Source organism: Berghia stephanieae, chromosome 7 (assembly GCF_034508935.2).
Source record: "Berghia stephanieae isolate SIO BIC M18660-M18661 chromosome 7, UCSD_Bste_1.3, whole genome shotgun sequence".
In the NCBI taxonomy this organism is placed as follows: domain Eukaryota; kingdom Metazoa; phylum Mollusca; class Gastropoda; order Nudibranchia; family Aeolidiidae; genus Berghia; species Berghia stephanieae.
The window spans coordinates 8,999,866-9,014,457 of NC_088366.1; the positions used below are offsets into that span (position 1 = coordinate 8,999,866).

Consider the following 14,592-nt stretch of genomic DNA (forward strand, 5'->3'; position numbering starts at 1 on the left):
ATTACATGAAGGTGTCGCAAGTGCCATTAAATGTGACAATATAAACCCAGCTTCAATGACAACTGTATCGTATTAAAATAAAACTCTGTATCCAATACAGACTAAAACCTATCACTGTCACTAACACCCTCGCACATCCACGGGCGTTCAATTTGAGCTGTTCGTGTGTGTGTGTGTGTGTGTGTGTGTGTGTGTGTGTGCAGGGGGGGGGGGGGGGGAAGGCGAGCCTGTGCGTGTGTTATTTTCGCCATATTTTGGATCTTTTGTTTTAATAAAGAAATAATTTTTTAAATAAACGACAAATGACAAATTATAGCAATAAAGCAATATATCATCAAGCCTTACCACCGGTTGGAATGGAAGGCACGCATGGCTATACTAATTTATCTGAGTAAAAAAAGAAATAAAGAGAAACAAAGAGAGAGAGAGAGAGAGAGAATAGTTTTTACTTGTAGATTTGAGTGATTTTGGTATGGTTGTATGTGTCGTGTATGAGTGAGTAAGATATATATTTTAAGTATCCCAACTTTGTTCAGCATATGAATTGTTCCTCACAATTAATTAAAAATGAGGTCTCTTTGAACAGTCTCTTTGACACCATGGGTCACAATAATAAATAGTGTCGCTTGAGCTGAATACCCCATAAAACAAACAAACAAACAAACAAATAATAACATATTGTGGTCAAAAGATATTATTTTTTTATTCTCAATCGATTTTTGATTCCATAACGTTGTTTGTTTGTAAGAGATAGTATTAATAATAATTTGATTGAAGATTTCATGCTCAGCTCTTATTATAACATGATTGCCTAGGAGCCTTGTTTACAAGTGTGATGTGGATTCGTCTTTGTGCAGTCAAAACCACAGAGGTATTTGCCATCATCAGCTTTATCACATTCGTCACACTCCCCTGCATACTCAAATGGTTTCTCATTGACCCATTCATTGCCAATGCATTGGGCATAAGTTTGACAGGAGTCGTCTAACCTCCATTCGCTACCCTGAAACATTGAGGAACATATCTAAATCGGCCATAAATAAGTGAGTGACTCCATTTATATAATATATATATAAATATATATATATATATATATATATATATATATATATATATATATATATATATATATATATATATATATATATATATATATATATATATATAAAATATATATATATATATATATATATATATATATATATATATATATATATATATATAATCAGTCAAGATTTCACCTGTGCCTGTAAATAGAAGAAAATTGATGTGTTTCCTTAGAGTGGTGGGTTACTATCGCCGCTTCTGTCCCCACTCCTCCTCCATCGCTGCACCAATGACATACCTACTGAAAAAAGATGTTTTTCAGTGGGGGAAGGAGTGTAACAAGGCGCTTAGTGACCTTAAACTGTTCCTGGGAGAAACATCAGAACTCATATTGGAATGTGATGCATCCAATTGGATTCAGTAGTCTGATGTCACGCGCCCGGCAACGGCGGCCATCTTGGTTCTAAACAAAGAAAATCATTTCTTTTTATTCTTCATGCTAGCTATAACTTTTCATTCCCTTTTCTTATGCCTTGTGATCAGAATGTGGAAAAAGTCAAAACATGATCAAATTGATGGGTTTTTTTCCCTCTGGATACGCGTTTAAGCTCGCCGGAGAAATATTTCATACGGCGTCCGCCATTGTTCCGATAGTCTAGAGCCAGTGTTACTAAGTTACCATGCGTCATTAGGAAGGAAGTGACGTTATGACTGTTGAAGACTATTTGGGAGCCAGGGCAGTGTTGCTTCAAGAATTTGAAGACACGCTTCACTACATTGCGTTCTTTTCCAGAAAGTTCACTTGACGTCAGTGTAATTATTCCGCCATTGAGAAAGAATGTCTTTCTCCTGTGCTCACTCTGGAGCATTTTGACATTTATGTCTCGTTTTGCCCTCGGGCTACCATCCTCTGTGATCACATCCCTCTGGCTTCTCTCACATGGATGAAAAACAGTAATTAGACATTGACGAGATGGTCTCTGGGGGAGTGGGTGTTATAACCCGAACGAGCCCGGATTTGACCGGGGGTGTTCGAACCAGCGCTATTTAACGTGTCGTTGAGGTGAACATAATACCGCCATCCCAGCGGTTGTCCTTTTATGATAGTGTCGTTTCTTATTCATGGATGTCAGGAGAGAGACCAGAAGGATGTATGGATAAGTAGAGTTGTGTCGTTCCTATTTGTGTTGTAAATGTAAATTACTTTCGTAATAAATGTATCGTGTTTGTTAATCATGATTTCCTTTATTTTATCATTGTATTGTTGCCTTTATCTAATTGTCAGACGCGGGCTTTCTTCTGCTTTCTCTTCACTCTGTTTAGGCTAGGCTCAGTGCACTTCCCTTTGCCTATCTTTCTCCTAGTCTTTTCCTTACGTTAACGTTTCGGCCTATCTGTCTCTACTGACTTTTCGGGAGCGGCCCGAATCGTCACAATCCGAAAACTCATTTAATTAGCCAACAAGATATGAAGTGAATAGAAAAGTGCCAGAAGACAATAGAGAATAAAAATTTTTCGCGGCGGTGGTGGGGTTTGAACCTGCGACCTTATTGGTACGACAACTCCGCCTGGCAGGTGAGAGCGTGGCTCTACCGTGTGAGCTATCCACGAACACACAAATATTCGTTTCAAACCAAAGTCATTACTAATCCCTCTCTCACCCACTTCTTGAGACCGCCGATACGTTCGTACACCACCATCGCGAATAATTTTGACCAGCAGTTAAGCTTAATAGCCAATATTCTCAACACAAACATATAACATAGAAACGATTGAGACATTGAGTATGCTCCGGTGTATGGGGTGAATTTTTAATTCAGAAAAGTGAGTGGAGCAGGCACTTATGTTGGTAACAACAAGATATGAAGTGAATAGAAAAGTGCCAGAAGACAATAGAGAATAAAAATTTTTCGCGGCGGTGGTGGGGTTTGAACCTGCGACCTTATTGGTACGACAACTCCGCCTGGCAGGTGAGAGCGTGGCTCTACCGTGTGAGCTATCCACGAACACACAAATATTCGTTTCAAACCCAAAGTCATTACTAGATCCCTCTCTCACCCACTTCTTGAGACCGCCGATACGTTCGTACACCACCATCGCGAATAATATTGACCAGCAGTTAAGCTTAATAGCCAATATTCTCAACACAAACATATAACATAGAAACGATTGAGACATTGAGTATGCTCCGGTGTATGGGGCCAATAAGGTCGCAGGTTCAAACCCCACCACCGCCGCGAAAAATTTTTATTCTCTATTGTCTTCTGGCACTTTTCTATTCACTTCATATCTTGTTGTTACCAACATAAGTGCCTGCTCCACTCACTTTTCTGAATTAAAAAATTCACCCCATACACCGGAGCATACTCAATGTCTCAATCGTTTCTATGTTATATGTTTGTGTTGAGAATATTGGCTATTAAGCTTAACTGCTGGTCAATATTATTCGCGATGGTGGTGTACGAACGTATCGGCGGTCTCAAGAAGTGGGTGAGAGAGGGATCTAGTAATGACTTTGGGTTTGAAACGAATATTTGTGTGTTCGTGGATAGCTCACACGGTAGAGCCACGCTCTCACCTGCCAGGCGGAGTTGTCGTACCAATAAGGTCGCAGGTTCAAACCCCACCACCGCCGCGAAAAATTTTTATTCTCTATTGTCTTCTGGCACTTTTCTATTCACTTCATATCTTGTTGTTACCAACATAAGTGCCTGCTCCACTCACTTTTCTGAATTATTAATTAGTCAAAAAGTCAAAAATACTTTCCAGCAAAATGTTTTGTTGAGTAGGTGGCCTTACACATGTCTGGACGAACAGGATACTAATACAACACACACGCGTGCACACACACACACACACACTCATACAAACACACACAAAAATACTCACGTTATAGTAGGCATCTCCGTATTTACACCGAGCTGGAGAGAGCAAAAATATTTCAATTTAACAAAGAAACAAAAAAAAAATGAAAGATAGAAAAGGTTAGCCACAAACCTGCCGTGGTCTGGGAAAACACGTTTTTAAAATATTGTCCAGTAAACTAATTTTTAGAATATCGATCGGTTTAAATCACAATTTAATCTATCGCCAAAATTTGTCATTATAAGCGATCGATATTTTATAACTGACAAGCACTTATTACACGGGGAGCAGATCCAAAAATAGCAAGGACAACCGCACTAGCCCTATGCTATTCATCAGCCGAATACGGAACACCAGTCTGGGCACGATCCTGCCATGCCAAAAAGAATGACCATTCGCTACATAACATTTGCCGGATCATTACTGGGGCCGTTTTCATGAAAGCGGACTCCTCGTGGTTAGTCTCTGACTTAAGTCAAAAATCGAAGTTCATTTTAGCGTACTAAGCAAGTCCGTGACTAAAATCAAGGCACCTTCGGACTAAGTTTTTGCCAAGCATTTTGCCAAGGCAAGACTTCTTGATTTAGTCTGAGACTAGTTGCTAGGAGACGTCATAGCGTCAACAAGTTAGCAACTATTTTTAGATTGAGTGCACGTCGATTCGGAAAGAAAATACTTAGGTTACGAATGACAGGGGTAAAAAGTGTCCTGTTGCTATTGCCACTGGCTTAAAAAAAAAGAACTATAAGATAGGTGCAGATCGTCGAAAGTACACATTTATGTGAGTATAAAACTAAAAACAAAATATAACAACAACACCAAAAAAAAAAAAACCAAAAAAAAAAATCAAATACAAAAAAAAAAAAACTTTAAAAAAACTGAATCTATCGGCTCATGAGTTGAGTTGAGATTGAACGACATACTACAAAATCAAAGGGTTTGCGTCAAAGAACAACAACAATAAATAATTACAAAGTCAGTGGAGTCAAAAGTTATTCTGTTGACATTGCAATTGACTGAAATAATGAGATTAATCAGAACACACTTTCTTTTTTTGTGTAAATATTTGTTTTTCTTTTGGTTCAATTTCTTTGAGTTTCAATCTCGGTGGTCGTAGTCGCAATGAAACCTTAGAAATAGTAGATCTAACGCTAGCGGTAGCTCTCCTTTTTCTAGGATGAACCTGCTATTGGTCTAAAATATAGAATTGACAGTCGACGATGGAAATCATTTCAGTCTATAACAGTCGACAGTAAATATCACGTGCGTTGCTAATTCCGTCTTTGGAAATTTTTTGCGGATGTATCTTACCTCCCTTCGTGTAGTAGTGAGGTGGTGTTACCCGCACAAAATAGCCGAATTAGTCATCGTCCGTACAACGCCCAATTCTAAGCAAGAGACTCGCCTGTTCGGGGACTAGAAAGCTTTCATGAAATCCAATTTTTTAGGTACTTGTTTGCTTGGGCTTAAGACTAGGTAGTAATTTTCTGGACCAGTAAATTACTAAATCTAATGCTCGTTCATGAAAACCGGCCCTGGTAACTTGAAATGCGCTGGAGTTCCAGTCCTCCATCGGCTGGCATTGTACCTTCCAGATTCAAAGAGCCGTTGCTTACAGGGCCAAGAATTACAAACAGGAAATGGACCCAAGGCACCCCCTTCATGACCACAGCCCAAATACAAGTAGACTGAAGCCGAGAAAGAGCTTCATGACGGAGGAAGGCATCAACCCTGACCATGCAGCTGTATACAGACTTTCCTCATGGAGGGAATGAGACAATCACGCAAATGAAACCGTTGAAGATCTGAGGGAAGACATGCCCTACGGAACAGAGGAATGAATAAGATGACACTGAACAAGCACGGGCAAAACTTGGGAGAACAACTGGAAGCATGAAAAAGTGGGGGCTGGCTGAGACCAGCTTGTGCAGATGTGGATGCCCAGGGCAGACGATAGAGCACATCCTTACAGAATGCCAGGACGGGCCCAGATACACTGATTATGAGCTAAGATTTTGCTTACTAGATGCTGTGGAATGGGTTCAGTGTTGGAGCGACAAGAAAAAATAAGAATGAAAAAAAAGACATTTTATATAGTGCAATAAATACCCAACGTACCCAAAACGCTTTACAAAGGGTCCTTGACTAACAGCAATACATAAAAAGTTGAACAAGACATGACGCCTTCGGCGATTTTACATTTTTTTGCCCGACAGTGACAAAGCTATCAACGGCCCAGGTATTCGTTTTACACCCGAGTACAGTTAGTGAATGTGAGTAGAGAGCCTTTTCTAAGGACTCAACTATTCGAAGTTCGAACTCAGGACCATCCGATCCTAACGCGAGTGTTATACCACTAGCCACACAAGCTATGATCATGATCGATATTTGAAGAAGTAATAAACAATAATGAAAGGGCAAAATACAAGTTTTATATTCCTTTTAGTTTATTATTTTTGTTTACAGTCTACAGATTTTATCAGCTGAGAATCACTTTGATTTTTTGAAGAACAAGTTTTATGGCCCCAATTTTCACTACGTGTTTTCCATAGCACGGCAGAGATTATAATATTTCTAAAAATATTCCTTTAAGAGAAAAAAATTGATACCAATCAAAATATTTCTTAATATTACTTTATGGTTACTACTACGATTGGTTCACTGAATGGAGCTGTGGGTGGGCCTATACGTTTATTGAAAAGAAGACTTACATTTACAGCCAAATGTATCGTACCAACAAACTAAACTATGTGTAGCTTTATTTCTCTAATTACCGACTATTTTAAGGACTTTTCTCGAAACGTTTCGATTACCCAACACACCAAAAAATAAATAAATAAATAAAAAATCAGCTCAAATTCAAAAGCAACACGAAAATTCTACACTTACGTGGCAATGTAGGAAAAGTCCGCCCAGGTGGTTGGGCATCTATGACAGAAACAACAGTGATGAGCATGAGGACGGCCAAAAGCATGATGGACTTCATTTTTACTCTTGCAATTTGAAGATTGGCCCTGTGGGACAAAGGAACACATTTATATAATGTAACTGTGTATACCATATGCCAGTTTACTGAATATAACATACGTATATTCCCTACACCGGAAGAGCTAAGGTATAATATACGACTTCAAGAGAACTTCCTTTTTCAATGTAATGTTTGTGTGAAGATTATCGGTATCCAACAGGCACATAACTTTCTGTAACCGAGAATTTCTTGAACGATTTGTCCAAGTCTTCCCTGTAAAATTCCAGGCCTTTGCAAATTGACAGTTTAATTTGACTCTAGGTTTGGTTAACGTTTTCGATTTGCTTTGCTCGATACAGTTTGTGGACGACGACTACGAGGTAATTAACTCTCTCCTTACTAGCCATTTTCAAGATTTCCCCAAAAACTTAACACCCATCTCACACAAAATAGATTTTTCATCACTCAAACACATAGTATAATGTTCTTGCGTTACACCATATCTTTAGCAAAACATGCTCTATAACACGCTGTTCATTTTCTTTAAATTTTATGATGTACAAGAGAAATGCGAATAAGAAAAATGTTGGTTGTATCGTAACAAATTTACTGATTTTCCTATAGTTGGTTAGGAGAGTGATAATAGGCTTTTAACGAAATCGGGTCGAACGAGACGCCGAACGCCGAACCCGAACGGATATAGCCTTCTCACGTGACCATGAACGAGATCTGGATAGTGAAGACTCTCAAGCGGTATGCAGCATCGGATCTAAGGTCACGTGATAGAGGATAGCTTGGGTTGCTGTTGGCTTGTGTTAGGGGAGGGCAAGGTCAGTGTCATTCAATAGTATATAATTGTGCACGTGGCGCTCTATACAGAGAGAAAATTATAAATTGATTACGGGCGAAGGTGGGGGGGAGGGGGGAGGGGGGGGGGGTTGACCCACAAACGATCGAGGTGTTGGGCTTCGGGCAGACCATGATACGAAATCAAAGAGAAAAGGCCGCTGGTACTTGGATGGTGGAAATGGTTGGGGGGGGGGGGGGGGTAGTGACAATCAGCATGGGATGTATATATTAACATTAATAATATAGGCAATAGATGACCAGGGATGTGTATTGTTTGTGTATTGTTTGTATATGTTTGTGTGTGTGTGTGCGCGCGCGTGTGTGTGAAGAGGATTACACAAAAATACCTTTCTCGGGAGCTTCCAAATGATTACGTATACGATAAATTTGAAAACCACATTGTTGAATCAGCTTGCAAAAAGGAGAACATTTATCTTTGTTTCACAAAAATAGGTTTAGAAAGAAACATTTTTTCTAGTAGATTGATTTTGAAAAAAAGATTGCTCAATTTTTTAAATTTAATGATAGTTTCTTTATTTTCCGGTCGGTTTTCTTGATTTATATCTCATTTTTCAATTCTCAATGCGACGAGCACACTGATGTATCTCGTGTGATTCAACAGCGTTGTTTTTTTTTTTAATATATATATATACTGAGAGTCCTCACTAATTAATTCCTGAGCGTTGAGATGGTGACGCAACTATTACATACCAGACCTTGCAGTCGAGTCGGCAGGGCTTTTGGGTTACACAACCACTATTTACCCATCGATCAGCGGTACTCTTTGATGTATACAACACTCACCGCCTTTACGCAAACCCGCCTGCCCATAGATCAAGAGATGGTCTCCTAACTGTTCACAAGCAAACTGTCAAACGAGCAATCGATGATTGGATAAGAATCTCAAGATCTCATATAATAAGGTAAGTTTTGGAGAGGTGATATCTCCCCACCCGTCATCGGACAGAACTTTCATTGCGTTATATCATATAAGCTCCGCCTCCTCTTTCTATTCCGGAGTGACGAGATTAGACGAGAGGACGCGAGAAAAAACTGATCACGTGATCGGTAAGTCGTTCGTTCGGTGTCCGTTCGTGAGCAACTATAACTCGGTAATGTTGGTGGAAGCAACATCAATTCCAGTAAAGCACCTTTGAATTGATCAAATACTAACACGTGAATCCCCATAAACATGTTTCAGCTGTTCATAAATGTTTACGGGTACACGTTGTCACGTTATAGTAGAACGACCTTAAGTCTCAATAGGAAACTAGCATTTCAAGATGTTGTAAGGCTATCTTGTGTTGACAACCTCTCTCGGCCGTCGAATGAAAATTACTCCCCATGATATATAAACCCGTGCCAGTCCGCAACTCGCCAATTGCTATTCTTGATCGCACGATGCAGGGTTGATTGTGCGTGTGTAATGTTCAGGGCCGGATAATATCAAGGCAGAACGCAGGTTACTGTGTTATGTGAATCGGACGTTTGAAATCATAGAATAGAAAACGCCGATATGTACTATGCAAGTAGGACTAATACTATGCAAGTCCAAAAAGAATCAGCATAGAGAACGCCGATCTACGCAGTCAGTTCAATCAAATAGTAACCATTATAATCATAGAACAGAAAAGGTCGATCTGTTCCATGTGTACGAGTCCCAATAAAGTCGAACACAGAGAAAGAAAAATTGTGTTATGAAATATTCAATGCTGGCTAGTTGTATTGCCCTGTTCAGTGACAAATAAAGAGAGGCGTGTGTTGTTATATCACATCTCCATAAAAGAGTGTGATAATATTTGGTGCATTAAAACGTATTCGGTCAACTCACTATCCAGATACAAAAGGATAGTGATTAGTCTGGTTTGTGAAGAACGTTTGAGAAGCAGTACGGTTGTTCTCAATATAGGCTTTATCCGGGACGGTGTTTGACTAATAATGTAGAAGTACCTATTCTACACATCTCCTTCACAAGAAGCCGAATCAAACTTCGTTATAAGGAACAGAGGAACAAACATGAGAGAACAACATGACAAGAGTTGTTTGTTTGTATTGTAGTTTCTTTACGGGTAACCAAATAGGTCCGTTTCATTGTCAAACCGTTTTATTTTATTTTTGACATATTTTTATTTTTGAAATAAAGTTATAATTTAATTAATTCAGCTGACTTGTTAAGTAATTTAAAGCTATACTTTTGTGGGGACCTTTTGTAATATTATTAGTCCGATTGTGGTTGGAAATATCTTTCTATCCTAAATATCATGAAACTGGTGACACACATCTCTCTGCAGTAAGGTACTCAGTCTCATCGCGCTGTTTGTGGCATTTTTTGTGTGTCAGATTTCTTGGAGCTGCATGTTGGAATTGGGGTTCTTTTTAATAAGCTCATGCAAATTTCACCATTGGATAGGAAAATTGCGTAAATCTTGTCTGGTCTAAATTTAAAGTTAAAATCACGAAGAGTCACCATTTTAACGACCTTAAGTCTCAATAGGAAACTAGGTTTTAAAGATGTTGTTTGCTCTCATGTGTTGACAACCCCTCTCGACCATTTAATTCACCATTTTGTAATTCCGCAATTTGTACAGTCTGTCAAAATCTCATTTTTAAGGCGAAATGAAAACATAGATTAATGTGCTTAATTATTGGTTAAAACAATATTCCGGAAAACTTATAAAAATGATCTTTTTGATATAATCACACCTGATCTATAAACCCTTAAGAAATCTAGTGGTGTGAGGTCTGATGATCGCAGAGGGACCAGCAATTGGCCTTCATTTCTCAATCCAACGACTTGGAAAATTCCAGTCCAATCTGTTTCTCACATCCGAATTCCAAATGGATGTGCGCCGCTATTAATGTACCCGTTCTGGTAACGAGCCCGAAACAGCAGAGCATCTGATAGAACGATGCGTTGGGACGAGGCTTCCGGGGGAGTTTGCGACGGTACGGATTTGCATCCTTGATCAATCGTCATAACATAACAGTGAGAGCACCATTAGAAGCTGCTGTCATTATGTTGGAAAAAAGATCGGTGATGTTTTGAACCCGCGGGAGGCAACACGATTCTAACATTGCCATAATACAAATCCTCAGAGACAGTATTTTCTTCGAAGAAGCATAGGCCCTATGAACTCTGACCACCATTAAACCACCCAAAGCTTTGACTTTTGTTAAACTTCGCTAGCGTTTGTTTACATATTCACGATTTCTATTGTGAACCCTATACTCGGACATTGCGGTGGTTTAAGTTACTGGACACCATGAGCTATGCTTCGTCAGTGAAAAATAAATAAAATTAACTTTCTTGACATTTAGTAAAATGCCTTAAAATATTATTCACTGAACTGAAAGTCTGGGTTTGAGAGTTGTGAGACTTTAACTTTATAGGGAAAGAGTTTTAACTTTTATACTAGTCTGCAATGCTATCTGAATCAATCCTATTTCAAAAAAGAAAAAACCCCAACAACAACGAAAAACAAACAAACAAAAAACAAACAAACAACAAAACAAAACCAAAACAACCCCACAAATATGACATTGAAATAATTTATTAGGATGTAGCATGACCAAGAATTAAATAGAATGGGCCATTAAATCACTTAAAGATGGGAAATGTCCAGGTTGTGACAACATTCAAGCTGAGATGATAAAAGCAAGCGAAGATGAAGGAGTTGAAGTATTTCTAAGAATTTGTACGAAAATTTGGGAGAAAGAAATTTGGCCCTCAGATTGGAGGAGAGCAATTTTTATACCATTGCCTAAGAAAGGAGACTTACAACTATGCTCCAACTACCGAACAATATCACTCATCAGTCATGCAAGCAAAATCCTTCTAAAATTATCATGAAAAGGATTGAACGTAAACTGGAAGAAGTCAGTAACACCCAGGCAGGTTTTAGAAAAAGCAGAGGGACAGGAGACCACATATTCAATTTGCGTCAAATTATTCAGAAGCATTGAGAAGTAAATTCTGGCCTCCACACTTGTTTTATAGACTATTCGAAAGGTTTTGATTGTGTTAATCATGAGAAACTATGGGAAACTCTCCTGGAGATGAACTTTGATCCTAGAATTAGAAACCTGATAAGATCCCTCTATGAGAACCAACAATCAGCGGTACAACTAGAAAGCGGAACAACAGAATGGTTCAAAGTTACAAAAGGAGTAATACAGGGATGTATTCTATCACCCCATTTGTTCAGCATTTACACTGAAGGTATAATGCGAGATGTGGAAAACGATGTCAGGAGAAGTAATTACAACGAACCTGAAATGCAAGGTCTACCCATAAAAGATCTGAGGTACGCAGACGACACTGCACTATTGTCCACAACACCGGGGGGACTAGAGAATATAATAACATCTGCAAAGGAACACAGCGAGACCAAAGGCCTTAAGCTGAATATAAAGAAGACCAAAATCATGAATACTGACAAGTGCAAAACAGATGCCATCACAAAAATCAATGGAGAAGAAAAAAAAAAGAGTAAAGAATTTTGAATATCTTGGAGCCTGGATTGAGTACAACGGGAAATCGGTCCCAGAGATCAGGAGGAGACTAGCAATGGTAAGATCAATGCTAGAAAAGATGAATAATATCTGGAAAGGGCAGTGCATTCAAACAAAAATCAACATCCTCAAAAGTGTTGTTTTCCCAACAGCAACATATGGATACGAAGCGTGGACTATCAGCAAAGCAGAGAGCACAAAGATCACAGCTTTTGAAATGGCATGCTATAGAAAAATACTCAGAATATCATGTACTAAAAAGCAAACAAACAAAGAAGTCCTGAGAAGGATCGGAATAAAATCACCAATTCTTCTTCAAACTGTAAAGAAATTGAAACTGAACTATTTTGGCCATACGACTCGCCACGAATCTTTAGAAAAGCACATTCTGCAGACAAGGGTAGACGGCAAGAGAGGAAGAGGTAGACCAACAAGATGCTGGGAACAAGATATATGTGAATGGCTGGAAATGACAACAACTCAAGCAAGTAGACTGGCGGAAAACCGTAATCTGTTTCGCAAGAAAGTTCGGGAAGCAACGTCCTACGCAGGATCAGCTGACTAGATAGAGCATGACCAAATTGCTCCTGTTGGGATTTCGTGAAAATTGATAGGGAACTCTTACATTAAGATTTGAGTGTATACTTATAGGAATTGTAAAAGAAAAAAAAAAACCCAACAAACAAACGAAAAGCACAAAAATGTCAATGAAGTTCACATTGCCACAAACTAGAATGTTTACAACAATCACTCACCTTTTACTTCAATGGGAATTGTGAAGACTGGAGCTGGAAGAGAGTAAGGACACTTGTAAATGTAGTTCGCACTTCCACAAGCCGGAATGAATACAACGGAGTAATGGAGATATATAGAGACCCGCCATACACGTGGGTTGGCAGCTGGTACTACAGTGAAACTCACTAATGACGAAACATCGTGGGCTTAACGTAGCCCTTAAACTTGAGCTTGTATATATATATATATATATATATATATATATATATATATATATATATATATATTATATATAATATATATATATATATATATCCTTTCTTTAAAAAATATAGCATTGTGGAGAACATAGTTCTTATTTGAGTCAATAAAAAAATTGATACGGCGCACAACTCTACTGAAAGATTTGAAAATTAGAAATGTATTTTTTACAGATAGATAAACAGATAACTTGATTTCCTTTTATAATTTGAAGTCAGTTTGAAAGTTTGTTGAGTCAAACAGATATCATAAAATATGTACCAACGACGACACTTGACTCCCAAAATCAACTAATTTTGACACTGTAAAAAGTCAATTTGCGTCATCTATTTATTACATCAAGTATTATTATTACTTCCGTTGTGTTGTTGATTTAGCGGTGATCAGTGTTGTTATGTATATTCTAATTGCGTGTATGTTTGTGTGTGTGTGTGTGTGTGTGCGTGTGTGTGTTTGTGTTTGTGTGTGTGTGTGTTGTGTGTGGTGTATACATGTGTGTGTAGGTGTTGGCATTTTTCAGCAAATCGTGGCATTCATAGTGATATTATTCACTTGATCACATGAAGGTATTTCAGTCGCCATTTTGATTCTTTTTTTACTATCAGGGTTAGCTCGAGATCGAGGATATTTCTTTTTCTATTAAGGTGAGTCATAAGTCTTAGTAAAGGTGCTAGGATGTTTTTCCATAAGTTAAGTAAAGGGGAAACATTCCGAAAGCTCCTACATCCCCAGTATTCTTTAAATTTGTATTTTCACTGTTGATATTTTGTCAGGCATTTATTTATTCAATTTGTCATTATATCTAGAAGTATTTTAGAAACTCTAGAACAAACCTTGATAGATTTGTGAAAGTTTAACATTTCTTAATTTGACCATTGTATTGATTTTCAGCCGCCATTTTGATATGTTAAATATTGAAAGGTAGTGCAAAGCAGTCCGAGAGTTATTTTTTTTTTCTATTAGGGTTAGCTCGAGAGGTTAGTCATAAGTCTTATTAAAGGTGCTAGGAAGTTTGTTTTTCCCTAAGTTAAGTAAAGGGGAGACATTCCGAAAGCTCCTACATCCCCAGTATTCTTTAAATTTGTATTTCCACCTTTGATCTTTTGTCAGGCGTTTATTTATTCAATTTGTCATGATTTTTTCTATTAGGGTTAGCTCGAGATCGGATATTTTTTTTTCCTATTAGGGTTAGTCATAAGTATTATGAAAGTGCTAGTGTGTTTGTTTTTCCTATTGGGGTTAATTAAAGGTACTAGGTTTAATTTTTTTCTTGGGTTAGTTGAGGGAATATATTATCAAATATATTATTGGGCCACACAGAAAAATCAACCGAAGATATACCAAATTACACAGAC

At 38.2% G+C, this 14,592-nt stretch overlaps 2 long non-coding RNA genes across 2 annotated transcripts; both read right to left on the bottom strand.

Annotated features, from left to right (window-relative positions):
- Positions 1-678: 678 nt before the first annotated feature.
- On the bottom strand, positions 679-3,972 carry LOC144976124 (uncharacterized). The gene is made up of 2 exons (XR_013646046.1): positions 3,937-3,972; positions 679-1,003 (listed from the first exon to the last, which is right to left on the bottom strand). It is a non-coding gene; the product is annotated as an uncharacterized LOC144976124 (long non-coding RNA).
- A 2,841-nt stretch (positions 3,973-6,813) lies between these two features.
- Positions 6,814-13,107, bottom strand: LOC144976125 (uncharacterized). Its single transcript, XR_013646047.1, has 2 exons — positions 12,997-13,107; positions 6,814-6,926 (listed from the first exon to the last, which is right to left on the bottom strand). It is a non-coding gene; the product is annotated as an uncharacterized LOC144976125 (long non-coding RNA).
- Between the last annotated feature and the right edge of the window lie 1,485 nt (positions 13,108-14,592).